Genomic DNA, 7,170 nt, shown 5'->3' with positions numbered 1-7,170 from the left:
ATTTTAGCCATTCCAGCCCCCCTTTCAAGGAAAGAACCCGAGGGGAAGTTTATTGACCTGTTGACTTTAAGGTTTTCAGCAGCTGATTCCTCAGAGGTGGGCATATTTTTCCTTCTGTATAGTTTGTCCTTAGTCTGAAAGCTCTGCGGAAACCTGTTCACCTTGGACGATCCTACTAGCATTTGAAATACCAGTGGTATAACTTCCAGCCTAATAGCCACACACAAGCCACAGCAGTATAAAAAGCTGAAAGGCAAGGGGTGGCTTATAGGAAAGTTGAAGTTAAAGAATATGAAAGCAACTTGCTGAGAGCCAAAATCCAACCTTGAGTACATTTCTCCTGAGTTTTGAGAACATCTCGAGGACAGAGTTGACTCATTGACCACTAATGACAGAAGCCCAGGAGCTGTGGGATGACATCAGGAACATAATGTATGAAGAAAGCAAAATTATCATTAAAAAGACCATTTATGTGGATGTCAGAGAGCCTCTGAAACTTGTTCTTGATCCTGGAGGAGCTAAAGCAAATGGAAGAAATTATGGAGTAAAAGAGCTGAACAGGACATTTCCAAGGACAGCTAGGAGACAAAGTAAAGGTTTATAAGTAAATGTGCAAAGCCCTTGAGTTAGAAAGCCAAAAGGGAAGACTGGCTTCCACATTTATAAGCTGAAAGAACTGAAGAAAAAATGAAGTCTTGGGTTGCAATATTAAAAGATTATCTCTAACTCTACGTGTAAATGATTGAATCACATCAATGATATCACATGAAAGGCAAAGTTTACTGACAAAAATGCAGCTGGACATTGATTGGGATCTTCCAGGAATTCAAGTCAGATTCAGAAGAGGACAAAGAAACAGGGAAATCATTACAGGTATCAGCTGATTTTGTCTGAAAGCAGAAAATACCGGAACAATGATTACTTGTGTTTTATTGACTTTGCAAAGGAGTTGACTGTGGATCATAACGAATTATGGGAAATATTGGAGAAAATAAGAATTCTAGAACATTATGATCATTCTTAAATTATACAGAGACCAAGAGACAAGGATACTGCATGCTTTAACATCAAGAAATATGAGCCAGGGTTATATTTTTTCAACTAACATTCAAATTGTATGCTGAGCATATCTGAGAGAATGGCATTGGCAAGGAAGGCTCTAACAGCCTGTGGTATGGGGAGATACACCCCTGCCAGCTTAAAGTGATCCAAGCACATGCTGATGAAGAGCCAAGTCTGTAGCCTTCACTGTGGGCTCTATCCATACATAGAGAATACATAGAACCATCACAACGTGTCTACTAATCAACATGACAAACAGAAAAGTTATCGAAGTAGTCAAAGATTTCATTTCATATGGATCTAAAACAGATGCCAGTGGAAGCACCTGTCAAGAAATCAAGTCATTTGTTAATTGGGCAAATTTTCTGAAAAAGTATTCTTTAATGTGTTCGAAGGCAAAGATGTCGCTTTTAGGACTAAGGTGCTTCTGACCCAAGCGAAGGGGTTTTCAATCATGTATGTGCTTTTGAAAACTACACAGTGAATCAGGAGGACAACTGAAGAATAGACGGATTTTAATGACATTGTTTTCAAAGGATTGACCACACCATGCTCATACCATGCTATGTGGTGCTAGGGGCCACCGAGTTGGTTCCTCACCGCAGGAACCCTGCCTAGTCCTGCGCCATACTCACAATTCTTCCTCTGCCTGAGCCCATTGCTGTAGTCCCTGTGTCAGTGCATCTCATTGAGAGCCTTCCTCCTTTTCTCTGGCCCATTCACTTTGCCAAGCATGATGATGTCCTTGTCCAGGGACTGGTCTTTCCTATGTGTCCAAAGTACATCGAGATGAAGTCGTGCCATCCTTTCCTTTAAGGAGCACTTGGTCTTACTTCTTCCAAGACAAAACTGTTTGTCCTTTTAGCAGGCCGTGACATTTTTAATATTCTTCCCCCACACAGTATTTCAAGCGCACCATTCTTCTTCAGCATCTTCTTGTTCAATGGCCAACTTTCACATGCCAATGAAGCAATGGAAAATACCATGGCTTGGGTCAAGCGTATTTTAGTCCTCAAGTAGCTTCTTGCTGTTCAATACTCTAAAGAGGTCTTTTTCAGCAGATTTACCCAATGTGATACTTTTGATATCTTGACTGTTACTTCCATGAGCATTGATTGTGGATCTAAGCAAAATAAAATCCTTGACAACTTCAACAGTTTCTTCATTTTTCATGATGTTACCTGTGTTAGACACTCCAATCAAACTGTGACTTTATTAATCCCACATGTTCCTATTGGCCAGGTTGGTATAATAAATCTACCATCACACTACCTATTGATCCAATTGTAAGAATTTTGGTCCTCTTTATATGGAATTCTAATCCAAGTCTGCAATCCTTGATCTTCATCAGCAAGTACTTCGAGTCCTCCTCATTTTCAGCAAGCAAGGTTGGTTATCGGCATATTGCAGTCTGTTACTGAGCCTTCCTCTAATCCTGATGCCGCATTCTTCTTCAGATAATGCAGCATCTCTGATTTGTTTTTCCTCATGTGACTGAATACGTACGGTGAGAGGCTACAGCCCTCTTTCACACACTTCTTGACTTTAAACCATGGAGTATTCCCTTTCCTTTCTTCATGCAACTCTATGCACAAATCCCACATAGACACAATGACGTGTCCTGGAATTCCAATGATTCTCAAGGTTACCCATTGCTTGTCCATGATCCACATAGTCAAATGCCTTGACATAGTAAAACACAAGGAAGCATCTTTCTGTTATTCTCTGCTTTAAGCCCCAATACTTCAGACATCAGTAATGGTATCCTCTGTTCCATGTCCTCATCTGAATCTGGCCTGAACCCAGTCAAGGTTGTTGGATGATCTTCAGCAAAATTTTACTTGCATGCAGTATCAGTAATATTGTTCAATAATTTCTGCAGTGAAAGGTGTTCGGTCACCTTTCTTAGGAAAGTGTACAATTATGGATCATTTTCAGTCAGTTAGCCAAGTAGCTATCTTTTAAATTTCTTGGTATAATTGAGTAGTACTTCCATTGTTTCAACAGCGTATTGAAAGATTTCAATTGGTATTCCACCAATTCTGGGAGCTTTTTGTTTTCTTTAGCAAGTTTTCAGTGAAACTAGGACTTCCTCCTTCATTATCATTGGTTTTTGCTCATATGCAACCTCCTGAAATAGTGAAATGTCCACTAGTTCTTTGTGGTACAGTGGTTTCTTTGGTAGAGATTTTCCTTTCTATCTTCTTTGGATGCTTCGTATGTCATTCAATATTTTTCCCATAGAATGTTTCAGTATTCAAAAACCTTATGTACTGGTTTCAAACATACAACAGGCAGCTGGAAAAATGAGCAAATCTTATCTGACATAATTTCTCTTTGTCTTGATCTCAATTCTTTTTGTCTGATAGTCCCTGAGAATAGTTAAGTAATTTCAAATTAAATTTTTAAAGAAAATGGATCCAAACACAAGACATTCCTGTTTTGAACAACTGTTCATTTTCCTGATGAGTAATACAGAAATAACAGACACCCTATTTCATATATTTTGGTCAAAAATATATTAAGAGAATACAATACACAATTTCAAGAATTTTTCTCAAATATTAGTCACAAATCGTGCATTGGAGAGGTAATAATTCGTGAAAAATTTACTTATTGAGTGATAATTATGTACCATTCACTGCTTTAGGTGCCAAACATGTTCCCAGATGCAGGGAATAAAAGATTTTCCATATCTTCTTTCTTTACTTTTCCAATATCCATGCTTTTTGGCTGAAACAAACTCATGATTTCTTTCCAGAGATACTAGCTGAAGTATTGCTATCACAAAAATGAGTCAACAAAGTCTCATAGAAGTTCTTGTGACTTTTTCAAGTTTATAGTACAGAATGGTGCTGATAGTATGACCTCAGACCCTCCTCCCACCCCACGAGTCATCTTTCAACTAAGAACATTGAAGATTAGACATTAAAAGAATAAAGCCCATAGGGAAATGTGCAACATTAGATATTCATTTCATTTGGAAGTATCTACTTAAATAAATCTAATCAAAGGAATTATGACACTTTCACAAAATGACTGTGTGTAGTACTATCTTAAAAAGTGAGAGACAGAGAGAGAATATGGGAGAGACTGTAAATTACTTCCTTCCCTCACCAAAAGTGGTGATCCCATTTATAAAATCCTCACTTTCAACAAAATTAGCTGATGTTTTATTTGTGAACCCTCTTGGATGATCTTTTTTTATTTTTTAATACTGTGCTCCTTAAAGAATCATTACAAGAAATATAAGCCATGTTCACATAGGGAGCTGTACAGCTGGGAAAATCTAGCCCACTGGTATTTCTGGGATACTTGCTTGCATGATACAGTAAATACAGTCAATGCATGGAGAGACACAATGTAAACTGTTATTTCGAAATACTTGTTTTTTGGCACAACTTCATCGCAGGCGTTTTACAATTTACAAAGCAGTATGGAGCAATGTTGACAACTTCTGTGTTTACAAATTCACTGGTTCTTTTCACTCAAAGCAGAGTTTTTGGTTTATGAATGTTCAGCGTTTATTTCTAGTGCTTTTACATTTGATATTACTACTTAACAGATTGGTTATTAAATAATCCCAAATTGAATGGTACCTCCAGGACTCCATGTGACTTATTAGAGAAAATATTTATTACCTAGATGGACCTAATATTAAGTCTCCTGAAGAATTTCTGGGTCTATTATAATTAATATCAAATAAATTACTTGATTTAAATAATAGAAAATAAAGAGCCATGAACTATGACAATCAAATAACAATGCCCCTTCAATTTTTTCCCCAAATCATTTTATTGGGGCTCTGTGCCCTCAATTTAAATATAAGATATTGAAATGGAGTTTAAGAAAGTCAGACATAATTTTAAAAATCTGAAGTTGTTAATAGTGTAATAATACTCTATCTTTGGCAATTCTTTAACATCTGTAACTTCGCATCTTTGGCAAACGTTTAAGGTTCCTGTGATCATGCTGCCATGGTGGTTTCAGCTGTTGTTACAGCTATAAACTGAAAACAGGACTAGGAAGCTAGTTATCAATAGGAATAAAAATATTATCAACCATAACCACTAACATTTATTTTGAGTGTACTCATTTCAGACAGTATTCTATGAGCTTAAAGTGTATTTTCTCATTTGTGTTAGTCCCAGTTGATTAGAGAAACCAATTCATACACTCATATGTGTATAAGAAAGAGCTTCAGAGCAAAGAGCAATTCTATATTAAGATAACATTCAAGCCCAGTCCAGATCAAGTTCATAATTCTGATATTAGCACCTCTCTCTGGTAAATAAGGACTGAGTTTAATTCTTTTTTATGCCTGGGTGTATGTTAAGAATTCCTCATAGTAACCTTGTAATAATGAGGACAATGAGTCTGAAAATGAATCCTGATGGTAGAAGAGGAAACCAGGAAATGCTTGGCACTTACTAAGACCACAGGCTTTTAAATAGCTAATTATGGAAGTGACTTGCTTCTATATTTCTTATTATCAGAAATGTCCTTTCCTTGTCTTCTCCCACCATCTACCTTTTAGTTTATCGTACTGTGGCGGCTTGTGTCATACTCTGGTGGCTTCTGTCATACTGAGGCGGCTTGCATGTTGCTAGGATTCTGGAAGCTATGTCCCTAGATGCCAAATAACAAGAGTATCACAGGTGTTAGGCAGGTTTCAATAGTTTTTAGACCAAGACAGAACATGAGGCAAAGTCTGCTGATCTACCGAAAGTTATTCAATGGAAGGTTTGTGTTGGACAAGCCATTAAGAAGGATCACTTGCTACAGGAGGATATCAGATTTGATGAACTAGAGCAGCAAGGCTAAGAGATTCAGACGTTCTGTGAGATAAATGGACACAATGGCCTCACCAGTTGACTTGAACTTGTGAGAAGGATGTAAGACTGAACAGTCTGATTACGTTGTTCAAAAAGTATACAACAGTGGTGATTGTCCCAATGACATACAAACTCTGACTGCCAGGAAGTCAATGTGGACTCATGAACTTACAGAGCCAAATGGAATTAAAAAATTTAAAATTAAAAATATAAACCTTGTTTTTTAACTTAAGCTCTATCAAGGTCAAGCTACTTTTTAATTTATTATTTATTTATATATTTATTAAAAACCATTTTATTGGGGCTTGTACATCCATTATGTCAAGCACATTTGTACATTTGTTGCCATCATCATTCTCAAAACATTTGTATTCACCCTGAGCCTTTGGTATCAGCGCCTCATTTTATATCCTCCCTCCCTGCTCCTCTCTCCCTCTTAAACCCTTGATAATTTATAAATTGTTATTATTTTGTCATATCTTATACTGTCTGATGGCTCCCTTCACCCACATTTCTGTTGTCCAACCCCCAGGGAGGATGTTATATGCAGATCCTTGTAATTGGTTTCTCCTTTCTACCCCACCTTCCCTCAACCCTCCCAGTATCATCACTGTTCCTGAGGGGTTCATCTGCCCTGGATTCCATGTGTTTCCAGTTCATATCTGTACCTGTGTACATCCTCTGGTCTAGTCAGATTTGTAAGGTAGAACTGGGATAATGATAGTGCAGAGGAGGAAGTGCTTATGAACTAGAGGAAAGTTGTTTGTTTCATTGTTGCTACACTGCACCCTAACCAACTTGTCTCCTCCCCACGGCCCTTCTGAAAGGGGATGTCTAGTTGCCTACAGGTGGGTCTTGGGTTCCCATTCTGCACTTCTCCTCATTCACAATGATTTGATTTTTTGTTCATTGATGCCTGATACCTGATCCCTTCGACACCTCTTGATCACACAGGCTGGTATGCTTCTTCTATGTGGGCTTTGTTGCTTCTGAGCTAGATGGCCACTTGTTTACCTTCAAGCCTGTAAGACCCCAGATGCTATGTGTTTTGATAGCCAGGCATCATCCGCTTTCTTCACCACTAAGCTTATGCACCCATTTGTCTTCAGCGATCATGTAGGGAAGGTCAGCATCATAGAATGCCAGTTTATTAGAAAAAAGTAATCTTGCATTGAGGGAGTACTTGAGTGGAGGCCCATTGCTCATCTGCTACCTTAATACTAAACCCATAAATATATGCACATAGATATATTTCCCCAATGTCATATATAAA

Source organism: Tenrec ecaudatus, chromosome 3 (genome assembly GCF_050624435.1).
Source record: "Tenrec ecaudatus isolate mTenEca1 chromosome 3, mTenEca1.hap1, whole genome shotgun sequence".
NCBI classification, from domain to species: Eukaryota; Metazoa; Chordata; class Mammalia; order Afrosoricida; family Tenrecidae; genus Tenrec; species Tenrec ecaudatus.
The sequence above is the reverse complement of the archived record's forward strand: the minus strand, read 5'-3'. Positions refer to the sequence as shown.